The sequence below is a fragment of the Copidosoma floridanum genome, unplaced genomic scaffold, assembly GCF_036245765.1.
Source record: "Copidosoma floridanum isolate Cflo_tuat_1 unplaced genomic scaffold, Cflo_Japanese_pri ptg000017l, whole genome shotgun sequence".
Lineage (NCBI taxonomy): Eukaryota > Metazoa > Arthropoda > Insecta > Hymenoptera > Encyrtidae > Copidosoma > Copidosoma floridanum.
This window is the reverse complement of record NW_028321894.1, coordinates 2,513,512-2,536,499: the sequence shown is the minus strand read 5'-3', so window position 1 is coordinate 2,536,499 and position 22,988 is coordinate 2,513,512.

Sequence of the window (22,988 nt, the reverse complement as noted above, 5' to 3'; positions counted from 1 at the left end):
ACAAGAAAACTTAACCGTTTTTGCTAAAAAAATTTGGAGGACAGGTATAACAAAAAAATATCATAAATAGTTATCCTGAATAGAAATTTTAACTGCAAATACATTAAACAAAACTATAACACAAAATATTAATAAATAATGTCATACGGCAATTCTTAATCATATTATTTAAATGCATTTAATTACTTTAAATTGCCATTTTGTTCGGTAGTAGTACTGACACATTGGCACCCCGGCCATTGACAGATTATTTTTTTTGTGATCTGAAGTAAAAAATTCATATTTAATTAAAACATTTTCCAGGACCGTAAATAAGACAGTTTTTTAAAATATTTTGACTTCAAATGTGCAAAACATTTATTTGTTCATTATTTAGCCAAGTATAAATGAAATTGAATATATTCTGGTAATTTTTAAAAGTGCAACAATTAATTCGGAACAACAAGAAAAACTTAAACTAAATTAAATAAGGTACAACTTATATAATATAATGTACGGCTCCTTGGTTGTTCAAGTGGTAGAGCCGCTGTGTTGTAAACTGGAGGTTTTGTGTACAATCTGCACCGAGAGAAGTGTTTTTATCGTTTTTATTAATTTCTTATAAAGAATTTTCTTGAAAATAGAAAACATTTTAATTTGTTGAATAAATCTTCCGTGTATTTGATATCAAGAAGGGGCTTGCATGAATTATTTAAAGAGTGCTTATCTAAAAGTGGCACCATCCATATATACGTTCCTATTAATTTGACGATAAATGCACTAATATTGCTTATATAACTACTAGAACCATGTCAAACTTCTTACTTATCTACAAAAGTTACAGACCCACAAAATGCTGTTTCTACGGTAAGCCTCAATGCACTAACTCTTCCTCTCCGAAAAAAAAAAAACACCTACTACCACTTTTACTAGTACCACTACATTTACCACTATGACTACCACTCTTAATACAACGAATTTTACTTCTACTACTACTAATACTGCTACTACTACTACAAATTTTTTTTTTTTTTTTTTATGGAGGGAGGAAAATGCATTGAGGCACACTGCAGGGACTGTGGTAGTGTAGGACTTGGTGGATTTTTTATTAGACCACCCATACCTACTAAAAGCCCCCCCCCCATGCTGCGTGGCTTTTGATCCACCCCAGAACCGCGTTAGCGTTACTTCAGGGTGGAGCAACCAGGGAGACCATCGCATCTCACAGCTACAGTTGCCTGAGACGTGTCTATATCCCAGGCATTAGTAACATCTTGTTTCTTCAATTCTTTTAAGTATTCGGCAGCTTACGAAGACAACTCGTAACCTGCTTTCCTCTTCTATTTGTCTGGCAGTTGCTTCGTCCACCTTTATTAACACCAGCCTCTCTCCTCTGGCATTTGGCTTTAAGAGAGCTACTTCTGGCTCCTGGCTCTTAAGTCCAAAAGTTCTAGCAAAAGACTCTTTGAGCTTATCTTCCTCTTCAATAGCATCCAGTTCTCAGACCTCTAATGTCACTTTTTTGTTGCTGATTTTAACAGCACCTTGTCCAGCTACCGACTTTTCAATTTGCTGTGAGAATGCAATAGCATTCTCTACACCTTTGGCCTTACTAAGTATGTATCCTATTGTTGTAGTGACAACACTTTGGACTTCCACATTAGCCTTCTCAGGGTCAAAGTTTGTCTTCATCGTCCTCAGCACCTTTGCAAAGGTCTGCCCTTCGGCCATCTTTACTACTACTGTTGTTGTTGCATCCACTTTTTTCTTCTGGCTTGTTTTTTCATTCAGGAGAATTCCTTCTAGTTTGCCATTACCTGTCTTCTTTTTCTTCGAAGGCATGGTTTGCTGGCGTTTCTCAGGGCTGTCCGATGGACTCCTGTTTCTTTTACTTCGTTCTATTTCCTTTAGGGCTGTGTTTAGGGTTCTTTCATGTACAAGCCGTTGAAATTTATCTCGCCTTTGTTCCCTCCACTGCAGGGATTTAAATGACGACTTCCAAGCGTTTGCATACACTTCTTTTCCATGAAAAAGCATTTTCATAGCTCCTCCGCCTCTTGAAGGTCTTTAAGCGCGGCTTTGAGCCCATTCTTAACAGCGTTCGCTGTGTTGCCGTACTTATCATTGATTAATTGTAGCGTCTCTGTCATATCTTCCGTTGCTGATTGAACTTTATCAGCCACTTTCTGTTGCTTAACTCTGAGCTTAGCACCACTTTCTTATAAAGAGGCAAGCTTCTCCTGGGTCTGGTGGCTGAATACTGACAAATTACTGTTCTTGGTGTCGTTGGTGCCCATGCTAGACAGGCTTCCTCTTTGTCCTTTGTCCGTTACAAAGGGCCATGGAACATTAAGCAGTCCCTGATGGCCATGAGACACGTCTTTCCCCCCCCCCCCAGAGTTCGTGGTGCCTGCGTCAGTCACCCAGGCTTTCACCGGATCAGAAATTTCAGCGGATTACCTTAGAGAGGTGACCACCTAGGGTACAAGTTTTACATTGACGTTTTTTATATTGGCATCTTTTTTACTGTCGTACTGACCCGTGAAGGCCAGCACTACCCTTTTTTCTAGAAATAAGTATTTGAAATGGGTTAAAGCCAGGGCAGCAGCCTTCTTTGTTACCAGAAAGAAACGCTACTTGCGCGGGCCGGCCGGGAGTCTCCACTCTCCCTCAGTCCCACCCGCGGGGACTGCCCTTGCGTTGAGTAACAAGTCTGAGAATGGTGTCTGTGAGTAACGTATGTATATGTTGGTACACAACGATCATCTTAGCAAGACGAGCAGCAACGTACAGTCCCATGACTGCGTAGACAACCAAACAAAACGAGCTGGTGTCAGCTGATTAGAGATTGGTTAAGACCTGTTAAGGTTGCAACCACACCAAGGCAGCAGGCTGATTTTTAGTGGCTTGAACGCAAGGACAGCCCCTGCTGACCCTCCAAGTTGGCTGGTTTTTATTTGGGGATCCAGACAGCTCTATTGAAGCTCTAGTCCCTACACGCAAACACCACTTATACTCTTATTCCTTTTTTAAAGTTCCCCTTTTTTTGTTTTTTCTTTTGTTTTCGTGAAAACCAGGTCCCTCACACATTTAGACGAATGATAACCTATTTCTTTAAAGCCTACCCCATTCCAAGCCGGGCACTCTTACTAGCAACAAGGTCTTGGAGCCCCTAGAGGACTACTACTACTACCACTACTACTACTACTACTACTCCTCGGGGTGGGTTTTTGCTAGTTTCTCCATACCGGACGCCTCTACAGGTGGTAGATAGGGGCATTCTTATAAGATATGAGGTGACGATGGGCAGATGGGGTGGCTTTCTGTGGTGGTGGCCGGGGGCGTGGATTGGAAGGCATGTGTGACGCTGGCGTGTGTATTTGTGGCAGTGTGGACGAGGGACTCGTGCCCTGTGTCTTCATCGGTGTAGATGCATGGGCTAGCCCTGCTTTTGCTCCTTGTTCTTCGGTTTTTGCTGCCGCCGTAGATGGCGCTCCAATGCTTGATGCGGGCCAACAAAAATTAGCAATCATCGTGTATAAAAGTAAGCAGTGGTTATAACATTCTTCTCAGATACATGCATCACACTCTCACTAAACAAAGACAGAGATACTGACGGATTGTTCCGATTTGTGGGTGGTGGGTCCTTTCCCGGGCTTGCGTTGGACGCCTGGTGGCAGGTGAGGCCGGACAATGAGGCCTTGGTAAGTCTGGGTAACCACATTTGATATGGCTGTATGCTTCATAAACAAAAAAAACGTGGTGGGCCGACTAATCTAGGCTTACTGCCACTGAGAAGACTATATGGTGGCACCTTAGTGCCTTACGCCAGCTCATTTTGTTGGGTTGTCTGCGTGGTCGTGGGACTGTACGTTACTGCTCGTCTTGCTGAGAGGATCTTAGTGTACCAAAATATCCATACATTACTCACGGACACCATTCTTAGACTTGTTACTTAACGCAAGGGCAGTCTCTGCGAGTGGGACTGAGGGAGAGTAGTGACTCCCAGCCGGCCCGAGCAAGTAGTGGTTTTCTCTGGTAACAGAGAAGGTCTTAACCCTTTAAAAATACTTATTTCAAGAAAAAATAATAGTGTTGGCCTTCGCAAGTCAGTACGACATTTAAAAAAATGCCAATATGAAAAACGTCGATGCAAAACTTGTACCCTAGAGGGTAACCTCTCTGAGAAAATCCGCCTGCAGTTCCATTCCGCTGATAGCCCGAATGACTGTCTTTACTTCTGACTTGGTTCTTTAGAAGAAAGTGGTGCTAAGCTCTGAGTAAAGCGACAGTAAGTGGCTTATAAAGTTTAATCAGCAACGAAAGATATTACAGAGACGCTACAATTAATTAAGATAAGTACAGCGACACAGCGGACGCTGTTAAGGATGGGCTCAAAGCCGCGCTTAAACACCTTCAAGAAAAAGAAAAGAAAAAGTGTATGCAAACGCTTGGAAGTCGTTATTTGAATCCTTGCAGTGGAGGGAACAAAGGCGAGATAGTTTTTGACGGCAGATACAGAAAAGTACCCTGAACACAGCCCTAAAGAGAATAGAACAAAGTAAAAGAAACAGGAGTCCATCGGACAGCCCTGAAGAATGCTAGCAAACCATGCCTTCGAAGAAAAAGAAAACAGGCAGTGGCAAACAAAAAAAAATTCTCCTGAATGAAAAAACAAGCCAGAAGAAAATAGTGGATGCGACAACTACAAAAGAAGTGAAGATGGCTGAAGGGTAGACATTTGCAAAGGTGCTGAGGACGATGAAGGTGAATTTTGACCCCGATAAGGCTAATGTGGCAGTTCAAAGGGTTGTCACTACACAAATAGGAGACATACTGATTAAGGCCAAAGGTGTAGAGAATGCTATTGCATTGAAATTGCACAGCAAATTAAAAAGTCGGTTGCTGGACAGGGTACTGTCAAAATAAGCAATAAAAAAGTGACATAAGAGGTCCGAAACCTGGATGCTATTGTATAGTAAGATAAGGTCAGACAGGCTTTCGCTAGGACTTTCGGACTTAAAAGCCAGAAGTAAGAAGTAGCTCTCTCACAGCCGAATGCCAGAGGAGAGAGGCTGGCATTGATAAAGGTAAGCGAAGCAACTGCCAGACAAATAGAAGAGAAAGGCAGGGTACGAGTTGGCTCCGTAAGCTGCTGAATACAAAGAAGAATAAAAGTAACAAGATGTTACAAATGCTTGAGATATAGACTTGTCTTAGTTAACTGTAGCAAAGACAACAGATGAAAGCTTAGCTTCTCGTGTGGAAGCTTCAACCACCGTAAAAAAGATTGTTGGGGTCCAGCACGGTGCTTCCTTTGTCTAACGACAGACAACAAGCATGAAGAAGACAGTGGGAGCTGCCCTTCAATAAACAAAGCGCTAGAAGAAGCCAGGGGTAAGGCCCAAGCAGGACGAAAATAAGGTAAAAAGGCCTTAAGTTGAAAGGCAGGTTAATGTGGACCCACGGTGTGCTGGGTACTTTTTCCCTATCAGCAAGGGGATGCAGCAAGCTTATAGTAGTGCTTGCTAGGTTAGTGGCCTACTATGGAGCGCTAGAGAGGGGGCTGATCCTTAGAGACCCCGAGTCCTTTTCAGGACTTGAGAGCATCAGCACCTCTAGCAAATGGTGGCGAGTCAGCTCGTTAATGCTGTGAGACGCGATGGTCTTTCTGGTGGCTCCACCCTGAAGTAGTGCTAACGCGGTTTTAGGGTTGATAAAAAGCCACTTAGCATTGGGGGGGATTTAGTGCGTATAGATGGTCTAATAAAAAAACCCACGGAGTTCCACACTACCGCTGTCTCTGCGGTGTACCTTAATATATTTTTCCTTCCTCCACAAAAAAAAAAAAAAAAAAAAAAAAAACTATAACTACTGCTACTTCTATTACGACTACTACTACTACTACTCCTCCTACTACTACTACTACTACTACTACTACTACTACTACTACTACTTCTACTACTAATACATCTACTACTTCTACTACTTCTGGGTAGGGTTTTCGCTAGTTTCTCTATACCGGGCGCTTCCCCGGGTGGCAGATAGGGGCACTCTCTTAAAATAAGAGGTGACAATGGGCAGCTGGGGTGGCTCTCTGTGGTGGTGGTCGGGGGCGTGGATCGGGGGGCGTGTGTAGCGTTGGCGTGTGTATCTGCGGCGATGTGGACGGGGGACTAGTGCCCCATGCCTCCATCGGTGGGGATGCATGGGCCGGCTCTGCTTGTGCTTCTTGTTCTTCACTTTTTGCTGCTTCCGTAGGTGGCACTCCATTGCTTGATGCGGACCAACAAAAAAACTAGCACCCGTCGTATATAGAAGTAAGCGGTGGTTAAAACATTCTTCTTAGATACATGCATCACACACTTTTACTAAACAAAAACAGCGACACTTACGGATTGTTCTGGGTTGCGTTTAGCGGGTCCTTTCCGGGGCTTGCGTTGGGGGCTCGGCGACGGGTGAAGCCAGATAATGAGGCCCAGGTATGTCTAGGTGACCACATCTGATATGGCTGTACGCCTCATAAACAAAAAAGACGTGGTGGGCCAACTAATCTAGGCTTACTACCACTGAGGAGGCTATATGGCGGCACCTTAGAGCCTAACGCCAGCTCGTTTTGTTGGGTTGTCTGCGCGGTCTCGGAGCTGTACACCTGCCGCTTGTCTCGCTGAAATGGAGATAAAATGTTTTACGAACTCATGGTCACATGAAAAAAAAATTAATTTCGAAAAGGCTAGTTCTTGTCATAGCTCTGTAATAGGTTCTTTATTGTGCTGACCTGACGATATAGTAATAAGGAAAAAAATTTTGGCCCTCTCTCTAGCCCCATTCACTCACCTCAACTAAAAGGTAGATTCGTTGCAGTTTCAGATGTTTTGCCTGATCATGATTTATTTTAGATCTTTCTTAACCCGCTCCTGCATCCACTCTCCTAAAATCGATCGTCTACTCTTAGAATCAACATCAAAAGTCATTATTTATAGATTCTAGTTTCCCCTTCTATAACTTCCTGTGCCTCCTTTTAGTCTTCTCAGCCATCCTCAAGGACTCAAAAATTATTCTGGTTTTAATCAGCCCCTCGTAAAACATTTGTATTTTGCTAATTTGACCTTAACCTTTTTTAGCCTTTCTAACGAACTCTTATTGTTTTTAGATATTTGATAGTCACCCCTTAAAAGCTTCTATTTTTTAGAGTTTTCTCTAATCTCTTTTAAATAACTTAGATAGCCGTCATCCTTTTATTAGCCTCTTAAATCAACATGATTTTTTTGACTACTCTATACAACAATTCATATTCATTGGAATGTGATTTTGCACTCCCTATGTGTCAATTGAAGTTTTGCTAAACTTTTTGATAACTATTTTTATATCATGAATTATCTTTTAAAAATAACTATTTAATTAAGATAATAACCTCACGATTTCTTCGCATTAATTGTAAGTACTTATACCATTGGATAATCTATCGTATAAAAAAAGGGAGTGTACTACTTTGGGGATAATGACTGGCGTGTCTAGAAGTATCTTAGCTTAGTAGTTGGGCAACATAAGAAAAGCTACAGGTAGATATAAGTGCACTGTCTGGTTTTCGTCAACTAGGGTGTTTAGGAGCTTAGTAGTTGAGCAACACAAAGGATGCTGTTGGCAGTTATTAGTTCACAGTCTTATAGATATTGACTAGGATGTCCAAGAATATCTAAGCTCCATAGGTAAGACAGAATCTACTGAGGGAACGTATAAGTGCACTGCTTTACAGATGTTGACAACAATGTCCTAAAGTATCTGACTTTCGTAGCTGCCTGGAAAATGTAACCTTTTCAAAAGTAACAGACTTTAGTTCCTAAGCAACCCTAAAGGTGCAGTGGATACATATCAGTGTCAGGCCTTGGAGACGTCAACTTATGTATCAAAAAGATATGTTATTTTTGCTATAATACATTTGTGTAGTTTAGATAATGTTTGATCCATACTATTAAAGAGAAAAAGATAATTCATGTTTTTTTATTTGAATGCTATTAGAAAAACAAGAATGATTGAGAAAACGTTAGAATTATTAAAATTAAAATAATTTATTTACAAAAAAAATGAGCATTAGAAATAAAGTATATCTTCGTTTATAAGCATAAAGATATTTTGGTGGACCAAATTATGAGTGTTTTCTTTCTTATTTCACAATGTCACTTAATTAAGTAACAGTAAAATTTTATTGATTCTGCATCATCTTATGGGAATGCACATACGAAAATAGCAGCTTATAATTTTATATGCAATGGTTACGATTGCCATATAAATCATTTTACTTCAGAGATTTTCAGGGAGTTGGGTCACTATGACGGGGAGGTGAAGGGGAGCTTGTGTATGTAAATAAGGCACCATGACAAAGTCTGCTGTACTTACCTAGTCCAATGACGCTCGCTCTCTCGATTACAGAAAATGCAATTATTTTCAATCTGCCCGTAGTCGATAATGTTTAAATAATATACCTTACAAAAATAACAGAATGTTTTTTAAGGTATCTAGTTCGTCATGGTATTAATTAAATAGCCTAAGTACTTTTTGTATGAATGATAAGAAACAAGGAGTAAACGGCATAGTGAATCTGATTTTCTTTTGATAAAACTGTCCTATAAATTTTCAAAATCCAAGATTTTAAAGATATAGCATTAAAGTTCAAGCTATCATCAAGGCCTATTCCAAGTTTTAGATCATAATTATCAGTCGAGCAGCTTCTAGAAGAGATTTTGTAAAAGAATATCATGTCACGTTAAAAGTGAAGCTGACGGCAGATGGTGTACCTAGTGCGTCATTGTCTCCCGCATGATTGTAGCATAAGAGCTAAAAACAAATTTGTTTACGTTAGTGCAAACATCCTTATAACTGCAGACGCAATTTTGTTAAAACCTTACTTGTATATCAACAAACATATCTACAACTTTTTTAACACCTTACATTTAAGCTTCTCTCAAAGATGACGAAAAAGGGAAACTTAATGAATATTTTTTTCTTGAATTCTGTACACGCAATTGTGTTCAAATTTAGAGAAAACATCCATACAGTGTTTCTTTACAACACAAATATTTTTTGAAACTTTCTTATCGCAAAATAAATTGCACTCCAATTCCCCTAGTAAAAATATAAGTTATAAATTTGTAATAATTTTACAGCTTTAAAAATGGAATTACCCATGAAAAAAATTAACCATAAAAAAAGGTAATAAAATTTACGTTAACAGTTGATAAAAAAAATTAAGGAAATATCTCGTAGCGAAGAATACTAAAAAATCAATATGAGTTACAAATAGTAAGTAATGAGGAAAAAAAGAATTTATTTTCAAAAAAAAAAAAAAAAAAAAAAAGAATTCGTGGTAAAAATACGCTGCAAAATAGTTTTATGAAAATCTGATATGACTTTGAATTTTGGCATTTGTTATTTACCTTATGATTGACCAAATAAAACTCTAAATCACACATACTTGGACGAATTTGAATATATTTTATAGTGCATTCTGTAGGAAATCAAGGTAGAACGACACACATTCTTAAAAACCATGAGTTTGATAAGCACTTTTTGATTCGTTCTTATTGTGAGCATTTACTTAGTGTATACTATTCAGAACTAACCAAAATTTAAACTATATGCATGTGTGTGTGAGGTCAAGTTTGTGGGTGTGGGCTTAGAAAAGGTAACTTACTCGAACAATTACACCAACACACATTTTAAATTTTATGAATTTTTTTTTTTTCTAACTAATTTTAATAAAAAGAAAAAAAAATTGCACATCGTCCAACTGTTTTTTTTTTCACATGTTTAGTTTTCAAAAATTGCAAATTTACATGTAACCTTATAGAAAAATCACGTAAAAGGATATTTATATAACCTGTAAGAATCTTTCTATTGTTTTGGTACAGTTCCTTACTTTTAGATATACCGATAAAATATTTCAATAAATCAACAATCTGGTTTTGAAACAAACTTGAAAAAAGGGATCTACTATGCATAATATCATGTATGTAAGTATATCCACTTAAACATAGCAATTCCCAACGTGCTGCATATATTTGTGTTCCTCTCATAACTCTACAATTTTCCCTCGGTTACTATGTAAAGGACGTCCGTAATTAAAAAAATCCGTCTCATCACAAATGGCAACAGTGTGAGAAAATGGAAAAGAATAAACATAAATAACTGTCTTAATACATAACATAACACTATTTTTTTAATTTTCAAAAATTAAAAAAAAATATGAAAAAACTGTATTAAAAATTGTTTGTTTACTGTTAAATAACGAATGATAATAAAGTCAATAATTGTCATACCTACGAATGCTGCTCTGCTAGAATTTACTTATCTCTAAGTTATAAAAAAATACGATTAACAAAAAAAATTGGTTTGATTGATAAATTATTTATTTATTATTATTATTTATAATTTAGCCAATGTAAGAACCAAATAGTTAAACAAAAATTAATACTTAGAGTAAGTTTTAAATTAGAAATACAACATAAGATGCACTTATATATTATGTATTTCCTTTGTAAGGATTACTTATAGCAAAGTATTAACGGGCCTCGGTGAATATTCAGAATATTGAGGGTTCAAATCTATTTGGATATTTTTTATTTAAAAAAAATTTTTTTCTTATTTTATTAATGCAATTTGACGGGATTTTTCCTTAAAATAAATTATTAAATTACCATTTTTAAGGATTAAACAGATAAAAGAGAGTAGAGTTAAACAACCTGCAATTTTTTGTTAGCATTTTTTGTCCTATTTTAAATTTACGTATAATGTAAATAATTTTTGTCCAAAAAGCCAGTTTGTAATGAACGTCTTTAAGGTACATTCACTGGCAAGTAATATAATCCTATTCAAAAAGTGGTAATGCATGATTGTTTTTCTTAATTTCTTTGATACAATTATATTTTAGAAGTTTAGTATGGACTAGGAATGAGTAAGTGAGCATATGTGACTGATTCAAGCGTAATGTTTAAGATATAACTAGTGTAAGTAGTAGAAAGTTGCTTAGAAATCATTAAAATAATTGATGAAACTTTGCAGTCGTATACTGGCAAGGCTGTATGTTATTTATATTGTATTAAGCCGTTCTATATTGCTTATAATTGTTAATGTATTAAAAACTAAAATAATAACTAAAACCATACCCAATCTAGGTAGGTATACTCATTCCCACTATGATTGCACCATCTTTGTACACGATGTTGTTTTATAGAATGTATTCTTATACTCATAATTATATTGTTTGTCATATAATTTTATAGAAGTACAACTTTACACTTGTGTACCCTATTACCCACTGTCCACTGGTTCTGGTTGGTCAAGCAGTATAAGCATATTCTCAATGCTGTCAACTTTAAAAATCCTATGTCAAAGAAAAAATAATAGACCTGTAACAGCATGCTACAATTCTGAGATGCTGAGCAAGGTCATGATATGCCCTTGTTATATCCAGAATACGGCAGATGTTAATTGTTTAGTATTAAAAAAAAAATCAAAGTGTATGTAATAGTAGAAACTTCTGTTATGATAACCTTAAATTTTATAATCATTCACAGAGCAGGTCAAATAAAAAATGCATTTTCCAAAAAAACGTAGCATTTAAGATAGTTATTATTTTTATTATATTATTAATCAATGCCATTAGAAATAAGCGTCATTTGTAAACTCATTTGTTGTATACAACATTGACAAAATGTCATTTATCTTGAGCTTTATTATTTTACTCGATTTTTGAATATATTTGATGGGATATTTTATGACTAATATTTTTTATTGAATCTTAACACTTATAAATTAGTTCTTCTAGTTAGTATAGTTGTTAGAAAATTTTGTGTTTAATCTGTTTGGAACAATATTCATATTACGAATACACAAAAAAGTTAGAGTACTTTTGTTAAACTTAGCTTAGTCTAAGCTTTTTAGGTCACTAACACCAAATCTGGCGTCAGAATTACCACAGCACATTAAGATTTAGTGATATCTAACATCAAAACCTTAGAAAGTTAAATTATACAAGTTACTGACAAAATTATGTAAATTCTTGTAACCCATGGATCTTTCAAATAAAGATTCTTAGCAGATTATGTTTAAAACACCAGACAACAACACAGAAACCACTTTTTAAACTGTCACTGCTCACACAGCCTTACTTTGAACCTTAAAAAATCAAGTAACTCAAGCTTTCTAACCCAATTCTATAGGCTCATGCACCCATTGGCTCCATAACTTATGATATTTAACGAAATAGCTGAAACCATAAGCTAACAAATAGAATTCCTTTTGAATTGACTGTAGCTCCATTAACCTAACCTCAAACACCCAAAAATTGAATAACGTAAATTTTTTTTACACAATTCTATGAACTAATGTAACCCATGACTATAACCAAAGATGGTTGGCGGACTAGCCTTCATAGACAAGCTAAAAGCACAGACATTGCCTTCTGAATAATCAATGCTTGTATATAACCTTTTCTGAAACCCCCAAAAATCTAGTTACTTAAGCTTTTTACGAAGTTTGATAACCTCATGCACCCATTAGTCCTATAACACAAGATCTTTAGCAAAGTAGCCTTAAAAGTCAGCCAATAACTTTTGGGATTGCTGTTAGAACTGTTAATGCTAAAATAACCTTACCTTGATATTTTAAATACCCAAACCCATGAGCTTTTTTCATAAAATTCTGTCAGTTCATGGGCCTATCAGCACCATCTAAAACCTGTATTTAACGTGGATTTTAGATGGACGTATCTAAAATAGTAAGGGCTATATAAAAAGGCAATAGGTATGAGCAATAACCATCATGGATTGATAGTTGTAAGAATAGAAAGATTTTTCTAGTTATTGACAGTTAATCCGTTTTCCATACTGTAAAGAAGTGAACTTAAATGAACCCAGTCTCACCAGAGCATTGCATCGGATTTTCATGTAAATACACACTACGCTAATATTTACAGTTTATACATTGAGAACAGAACAATAGATTAGGTCTTACATCTACACTGAATGTGTATATTAAAACATACATAGTAATTTACAATAAACCAGTTATTGATATAAATGTTGTGTCCGTTTACATAGATCTGAGCTAATATTTTGCCAAGGTAAAGAAAACACTCTGATAATATACATACATTTATGATGCCTCATCAACTTTAAACCCTACGTCTTGAGCTGACACCTCAAATATTTTATTAAAAACTAAGGATACTTTAGCGAAAACATAAAGAACATTTTTATCCGTAGCTTAAAAAATTTAAAAATTGGTACCTTGAAATTTGAAATGAGAAAATGTAAGCAGATTCCTGTTAAAGCCTGAAAAGAGATATAGCTACGGTGCATGAAAGAAAATTTCTTTGTTGATCATTTAAAAAGAAGAAAACAAGTGACGTTTAAAACAAAAATATATTCTTACAACTCAACATTTTGTAATTATCAATTATCTATATATTCTAATATCATCTGTTTTTTATTTAAATACACATTTTAATAATTACGAATAGTATGTCACTTTTTTTATAGTCGTAATACTTTTATGTAAAGACTCAGTAATCCACATAATAACTACAAAATATACATTTACATAGCTTTCTTTGATGATAAAAGAGTTATAATATAATATACCGTACGAAAACTAATTTAAGTTTTTGAAGGGCTTAATAAATAAAGTGGCACAATCAGTATACACTTAAACGCACATTGACAATTAACGTGTGGACTATCACCTATACACGGTTTCTAAAGCCAATTAAAAAACCTCAGCTGTTTTTAACTGAAATAAAGCTTAGGCATTTAGTTTAAGTGATAGATAGTATAGCTGAAGTAGGCTTTGGTTAAAGGGCTGTCGTCTCTAAGATGTTTGATTATAAGTGTCATGGAGTGTGTACGCTTATCAACTTTTATTAAAAAGCATGCATTATTGGATACTTGTGGTTAAAAGTTAGGTTATTAAGGCGTCAGTGGTACGAAAAATAATCTTAAGAAAATTAGCTTGTGTCTTAAAGCTATTCTATTATACATAATTGGTTATAGTTGCCATAGGTTACATATATTTACAGAATCTCATAAAAAAAAGATTACAGGTTACGGTATTTAAGATATAAGGATAGGTTATTTAGGATTTGGCCTTTTTAAAATAATATCTATAAGGGTTTTGGCTAATCTTAAAAGTTTCTTTATCAAAGATATTAAGTCTTAGAAATAATGGGTGCATAAATTATTGGAATTCCGTAAAAAAAGCTCAAGTTACTGAATTTTTAGCGGTTTAAGGTAAGGTTGTGTGAGTTTTTATGGTTAATAAAGCGATTCCTGTGTTGTTGACTCGTTCATTAAGGTGAGGCTGCTGAAAATCTTTGGTAAAAGGAGCCATGGACTGCATATATTCACAGAATTTTGTCAAAAAACTTACAATGTTTTAAAAAGAATAAATGAACTTTCTAGAAATTAGGCACTGATGATAAGCAACTAAGCTGTTAACTGTTAACTTATACAACATAGCTACTCCTTAGACCAGCAAACGCTGACAAAAATAGGGCAACTGTGAATTAGGTTTCGTTGAAAAATTAATTAACTATAAAGTTAGTAAAAGCTGTCAATAACTAATTTAGTGGTTTTGCTTTTCCTGTAACTTTTATTTTTTAGGAAAAAAATTGCCGACATGCGTAGCCCTGTTATGACCAGATTTGTTAAATGCATGACCTTAAAGATTTTGTTAATGTTTTATTTGTGGATTTTCTAGTACTTAGCTCGTAAGCTTTATCAGGCCTTTATTCAATTAGATGGAAAAGCTTAATTTAAGGGACAAGGATTGATCATTCTACTTTTAATGTGAAACAGTTATTGGTGCACTTGGGGGTTTAGCCGACGCGATGAAGCAACTTATGCGATGGCACGATCTCCGGTTTAACTCGGTTAGGCTCAGATTAGCTTGGCTCAACTCTTTGTCTATTCCTCCACGCGCTTACTGCCGCCGCTCTCTCGTTTGTAAAGTGTACTACCCGTATGTATAGCAAAATAGAAGATTAGGTAATAACGAAATATCATGTATGTGTTTCACATACAGCATATACATACGTACTCATACTTATGATACATTGTATATGTGTAAAAAAAATTTTTAATTTTACTGACTCCGAGAACTGGAGCGACATCTTGTAGATTGGAGGTCAGAGACCTTATTGATAGTGCTATGCAGCATGCCGATCTTATCTCTGTTCTTATCACTTATGGATACCATCCGAGAAACTTCTGAATTCGGAGATTAATTCCAAATCATGAGGCCACTGATTTAAAAGGAAATAGTTATAATTATCTTTGAGTAGTCTAATTATGTCAAAATTATGTAAGATCGCGTTTTAGAGTTTGTTTTGCTTATATCTTTTAACAGTTTGACATACAGAAAAAAAATACCAGCGTGTAAGGCAAACAATTTTTTATCAATAAGCACTTTTAATTTTGTTTTGACTAACGCAAAATGTTAAGAAAAAAATAAAAAAGGCATTTTGGTAGTACCTGTTAAAGTAAAAGACATAGAGAGAGCCATTAATCGTCTGCTGTCGCCCTTGTTCTCTCGCTCTCCCTCTCGCTCTCTCTCTCTCTCTCTCTCTCTCTCTCCTTCTATTATACTCTCACAGGTAGGCCTTTTTTATTACTTTTTTTGATACTTCATGCATGTGAAAAATAATAAATGAATATTAGAATCAAAATCATTTTTTTATCATTTTTTAAAAATTTCTTTTCTGTGAACAAGATTATTTTAAAATATTGAAATTTGACCATAATGCCAAGTTTTTCCGAGGTCCTTCAACTGTGTTAGTTTAAACTCTATTTTCACCCGCCTCTAATTAAGAGACAACAGAATTTGCGTACGCGTGCAACACGCACAGTAAACAGGTATCCAAAAAGAGATATAGAGACAGAGAAAGCAATACACACGATTGCTTGTTATACTCATATATACAGCATGATATGTAAAGGTGGCATTTCCCGGGAACAGCGTGTAGAGCAATTTTTTCTGAACCGAACCCCGTTTGAATAAATTTTTTAGGGCAAATAGCTTTTAAATGAGAGGCGATTGAAAATACGTTCCAAACTACCCCAAAATGGGGATGGAAGGGTATGGCGCGCGCACATAAACTCGCGACGTTGCCATATTGTCATTGAGCTTATTTGGTAAGTATACATAGACAACTCCATGTGCGCACGCACGAGCGTCTGCTATACTATACTGCTGTTAAATTAAAGGTTGGATGTTACAAGGTAAACATTGTCTGCTCCTTATACTGTCATGTTTTGAAGCCATGCCACAGATGTAACTGCATTAATATTTATAACATTCAAATCATGTAACACAAGAGTATAATGGAATAAATGTATCACCTACAATTAATAAATAAGTGCTGAACTATACTGCAGCCACTCAGTCAAAGTTCTATTGGCTTGCACGGGAAAATAGCGTACCCTACAAATAGTTTCTTTATGTTTACAGGTGTTTTAAAATCCCCCCAAATTGATTTTGTTGGCTTTTTCATCATCTCTTCAGACTTACTCAGTGTACTAAAAGATAAAAAAAATTACTCCCCAATCAAAACCAAGCACACATCACACCTCATCTTTGGAATAATAAATCGAATTTACCTAAACACTATTAATAATAGAAATATTTGGCATATCGGTGTCTCAGAGAATGAGAACCGAGGCCATCCATTAAGAACATAACATAACAGGGAAAAGAGCGTGCATCAGCTTGATGTCACGTGCGCGCTCGCACCGTTTTTTTTGCTGTCTGCGCACGTTGTTTTGCGCTCCCATCACGCACGCAGTTTTCGCCAGCAGCACTGCACCGCCTTAAGGCTGCAGTCCCATGGAGCGCAATAGAGCGTGCAGGATAGATTTGTCCCCATAAGCGGCTGTGTTAAGTCTATTACGCTGCAGGATAGCCCTAGTGCGCGGCGCAATAGACTTAACACAGTCGCTTCAACTGTTTTTCTCATAATGTACGAGTTGTATTGCGTAGCAATAGTAGCGTCAAGAACGACCATTTACATTTTACTAGTGAGTTTTAACGAATTTGATATAATTCGAGCCACTGGTGATAACGTGACCTCATTACAAAATAAATAGTGCGGTTACAACTTTTTTCATTGTGACATTACATCATTCTTACGTGATTGTATTACGCCAACTCTACTGTTCTCAGCAGACAACATCCTGAAAAGTTAGTATGAGAATTTTACTTGTGTATATTTCAATTGTTTAAAACGTTTTAATGGCCATTGCATGTTAGAAAAACATTCTACGTGTACTAACATGATAATTATATTTATTTTGCATGTTGTATTGCAATTAATAGTAAAGAATAAATACAGGCTTGTAAAAAGATGTACACAATAGCAATGAGACACAAAAATTTTTAACATTTTTTTCATTTTCAATAATTAAATAACTATTTACATTCAGTGATAAAATATTTCACTGATAAAAACTACGTACAATATTGGTCAGCATAAAACTTTATATTTATATTACTATGAATTAAATATCATGTTTTTCATATTATTTAATGAGCATTAGACAACTCTTGTTTATGACATTCTAGTAGATTATCTTATAAGTATCCTTTATATCAGAATTAAAAAATACATTAACTCTAGAATCATCAGAATTATTCTAAACTAACAGAGGATCTTCACATAACCCTTTCATTTACTTAATTAATATGATTTTGTAATACACACTATTTGCTACGTGCACAAGCTGAAGAAGCGATCGCAGCAATACCTGAGCCAATATGTGAAACTAAACGATAAGTTTGTCTTCTGCTAGCAGACTCTTAAGCATTACTATTATTAAAAAGTTATGTGTTTATACATCGACAACCATTCTAAGGGTTAAATTTTTGATAAAATTATGAGTAGTATGTACATATTTTACTCAGGCATGTTCATTAAAAAACGCAGTGAAATACATTGAATACTGTGTATTTCTTAGATATTTTAGCTGGGGCACAATTCTCTAAGGGTATCGTATGAACGTGTGTACATACTGTGTGAACACGCCGGTATAGGGCTAACGGAGCTCTTTGATTGGTCAGAGGAGGTCTGTGTTGACTACATTGCAAACTAATAAAAGATATCTCGTATCACACAGTACACACGAACAAACCCAAGCGCTTATAGTGCTTGAGTACAAATTTTGTCCTTAGTTATTCGCATAGGATTGTACCACTTGAGACATTGTATTAATTCGTGATATAATAAACACAGAACCTTTCGTGCATCTATCGAGGTACTGGGTTCCTATAGGTATCGAGCACATGTCGCGGATATTGCTTTCTGCTGTGCCAGACCAATAGTTCTCGTTTTTCCCTAGGATGGCGCTGCTTCAAAATTATGCACGTAGTAAATATGACGGTTTAAATGCTAAATATTCATCTCTCATAACTGACATAAAACAGGCCACTTCTACAATTTCATAGTTGCGTTTATTTTTTATGTACAGTATGCAGAAAGGGTAGGCTGGTAGAAAACTAAGTGTCAAATAAAAAAATTCTCTACGCATAGAAAACACGTCAAATACTTCAAATAGTGTACAAAATTTTTGAACTTTTCTACATAGTAATCAACTTACAGTCCTCCAAACTTCACATAACCTTAATTTTAGTCAATAAGTAAACCATACATTTAGTCTACTGTAAACTTCATAAGAAAGTGTACTTGGCAAGTACTTGCCATGTACTTGTCGTAAACTTGCCCAGTACTTCCCTGGTACTGGATAGGTACTTGCCAGGAACTTGGTGGGTACTTGGAGGGTACTTGGCGGGAACAAGACGAGTACTTGGAACTTGGCGGGTACTTGCCAGGTACTTGGCGGGAACTTGAAAGTTGTCGGGTACTTGTCGGGTACATAGCGGGCACTTTTCGGATACTTGGCAAGCACTTGGCAGGTATTTACCGGGCACTTGATGGGTACTTGGCAGGCCCTTCGCGGGCACTTGGCGGGTACTTCCGGGCGCTGGGCACTTGGCAGATACTTGGCGGGCACTTGGGGGGTACCTTCCGGGCACTTGGTGGACACTTGGTGGGTACTTACCGGGCACTTAGCGGGTACTTGGAACTTGGTGGGTACTTGCGAGGCACTTGGCGGGTACTTGCCGGGCACTTGACGGATACTTGGCGGGCACTTGGCGGGTACTTAGCGGGCAATGGCGGGTACTTACCGGGCACTTGATGGGTACTTGGTGGGCACTAGAAACTTGGCGGGTACTTGCCAGGCACTTCGCCGGTACTTGGCGGGTACTTTCGGGCACTGGGCACTTAGTGGGTACTTGGAACTTGGCGGGTACTTGCCGGGCACTTGGCGAACACTTGGTGGGTACTTGGTGGGCACTTGACGGATACTTGGCGGGCACTTGGCGGGCACTTGTTGGATACTTGGCGGGCACTTGGCGGGTACTTGGCGGGCACTTGGCGGGTACTTGGCGGGCGTTTGGCGGGCGTTTGGCGGGCACTTGGCGGGTACTTGCCGGGCACTTGACGGATACTTGGCGGGCACTTGGCGGGTACTTGGCGGGCACTTGGCGGGCACTTGGCGGGTACTTCCGGGCACTTGGCGGGTACTTGGCGGGTACTTGCCGGGCACTTCGGAAGCACTTGGTGGGTACTGGGCACTTGGCGGGCACTTGGTGGGTACTTGCCAGGCACTTGGCAGGTACTTGCGAGGCACTTGACGGATACTTGGCGGGCACTTGGTGGGTACTTTGCGGGCACTTGGCGGGTACTTGGCGGGCACTTGGCGGGTACTTACCGGGCACTTGATGGGTACTTGGTGGGCACTAGAAACTTGGCGGGTACTTGCCAGGCACTTCGCCGGTACTTGGCGGGTACTTTCGGGCTCTGGGCACTTAGTGGGTACTTGGAACTTGGCGGGTACTTGCCGGGCACTTGGCGAACACTTAGCGGTTACTTGGTGGGCACTGGGCATCTGTACAGAGTAACTAATACAAATTATTTTGCATCGTAGTATTATGTGTAGAGTAATTATTGTATGACAACTTTTTGAGCAACAATCTGGAATTACAATTAATTCCATGGTCTTAGGTTATTATGGCTGCACGGCTTAACCCTCCACCAAATGCTTCTTTACTTCTGCGGTGTAGTGAGAGATGATGTGGATATATGGTGAGTGTAACAGGAACGCTGCTGCAACAGCTTGGCTCTACTCTGAGCGCTTTCCGAACCGCTGGCATCCTTATCAGAATGTCATCAGTAATGCCTGTAACCGCTTGCACAAAGACGGCAATGTTTTGCCTGCAGCTGCTCGTGGTGGTAATCATGGTGGACGGATCGTTGGGGCTCCTCAGAGAGACTGAAGTGTACGGAATAAAGATCGTGTCCTGCGATGTATCGAGCAGGATCAAACTTGAAGTATTAGGAATATTGCCAGGGAGTTAGATTTATCGTACTGGGTGGTACAAAGAATCCTGAAAGATAATCATTTACATGCGTATTACTACACTCGTGTACAGCAACTCTATGAAGAAGATTATCCTGCAAGGTTATAAAATTTATACTTCCCAACGCAATATATTTATATTTCATAAAGTATTTGTGATATTACGGGAACCTGAAATTTCTTATCGGTTTTTTTATCATTTGTTTAAAGTTTTAAACGTTGGAGCCCAACGAAAATCTACAAAAAATTTTTTGGTTTTGTCGTAATTAATACAATAAACCAGTGACAATAGGTGTATAATACCATAAAAAAAAATATATTAACATCTAAACAGTTTTAACACAATTATTAACAATTACAGTAACATACGGATAAAACAAACCTTAAGAACTACACCTTTCAGTAATATATGGTGAAATAAATCTGAAATAAATATTTTTGCAAATCGATGGTTGTAAAAAATAAATTTGGTACTTTATAGGATTCAAAAACACAACCTCAAAGCGTAATAAACTCCTAAAATTATTAAAAAGTCGGAAAAAGTACGGACTTATGCTACCTACGTCCAGTAGGGGCTGCAATTAATGTAAAACGTACGGATATCCTTATAAGGCACTAAAACTATTTGCCATGATTTTTTTTAGAATCAGGAAACCTAACTTCACCGCGCAAAACGTTAAGAAATTCAAGAAAATAGCCTATTTTTAGCCATTTTCGGTTACAGTCAGCCATTAGGGGCCCGTACAGAGTCTGAATAGTTTGTATTACGGTCTTTGTATTACATTTTATACTTACAGTGATTATTAGCTCTCGGAAACATAACCTCAATTTGTGTATGTAACCATAATTATAAAAAAGGCGATAAAAACGAGTTTTAGTTACTTTTACACATTAGGGGATGCAACCTATTTAAAACATGGAGTATAATTTTATAAGGCACCTTAGCGTATAACTTATTTCATGAATGACTTTGTTGTGAGTCATAAAATTAATGTAAAACCTGATACAGCTTATATCTGTAGACCTATCAAAAATATTTTATTAGTTTGTCGCCAAAAAAACCGTAATAATTTTATTATATAAATACATAAACGACATTTTCGGAAAAATTTAAATTTTTGTGAGATTTTGTCTATAACTTTGTTGTTTTGAAGCATAAGATTCATGTTAAAACTTTGAACAGCTTCTCTTTAACGATATCTCATCAGTTTTTCGTCGTTAAAAAAATTATTAATAATCTTATTAAATTAATAATTAAACAAAATTTTTGAGAAAATAATAATTTTAGTAGAATTTAGTCATCAACTTTGTTTCAAGGCATAGGATTGACGAAAAAACTTACACAGCTTCTCTCTGTGTACCTACTTACAATATCTTATCAGTTTGCTTTAAAAAAAAAAGTCCATAACAATTTTAATAAACAAATAATTGGATAAAATTTTTTCGTAAATACGAATTTTATTCAAAATTTCGTCTGTAACTTTATTGTAAATCATTAGACGAAATTTCGACAAGACTTTTTCGAAAAAAAGTTTCTAAAAAATTGCGTCCAATTACTTATGTAATTAAATCATTATTAATTTTTCTACCGACGAAAAACTCAAAAAATAATATCGGTTTGTACATAGAGATGAGCTGTGTAAATTTATACATCAATGCTATGCCTAAAAACAAAGTTGCAGACTAAATCCAGGTAAAATCAATATTTTCTCAAAAATTTTGTCCAATTATTAATTAAATACGATTATTATTAATTTCGTTGCTGACGGCAAATTGATGAAATATCGTTAAAATAGACACAAAGAGAAGCTGTTTAAGTTTTAACATCAATTCTATGCTTTAAAACAAAGTTATTGACAAAATTTCACAAAAACTTGAATTTTTCCAAAAATTTCGTCTATTTATTTATATAATAAAATTATCATGGACTTTTCTTTTTGCGACAAACTAATAAAATATTATTGATAGGTCTACGGCGATAAGCTGTGTCAGGTTTTACGTTAATCTTATGACTCGCAACAAAGTTACAGACGAAATTTTACGAATATTTAGATTTTTTGGATGATTTCATGTAATTATTTAATGAATGAGACTTTTATTAATTTTTCTGCCGAAGGAAAATTAATAAGATATTGCTGATAGGTACGCAGATATATGCTTTGGTAATTTACAGAGCAACCCCATACTCTGGAAGAAAGTTATAAGAGATCTTTTAATAGAATAATTCCGTTTTCTGCGCGTTTCGGATTGTTTTTTCATTGAATATCATTATTTGTAACTGTTAAAAGTACCTGACATATAGTAGTAATTGGTATTTGGTATGAACGATTCAGAAAAAGCTACTTGTTGTCATTCTTTGCATCGTTTTCAAAATAATTTTTAAAGGACGCTCCATGTAGTACCTTAGCTAAGTCTGTCGGCTCGTTTTAGCTGTATAAAAAGTATACCAGTATCTTTTATTCTGCTTTGGAAAAAAATTTCCCGGTGATGTTCGTGACAACTATTCAATTTTCAACTTTTTTCTAGGTCGAGAAACGTAAA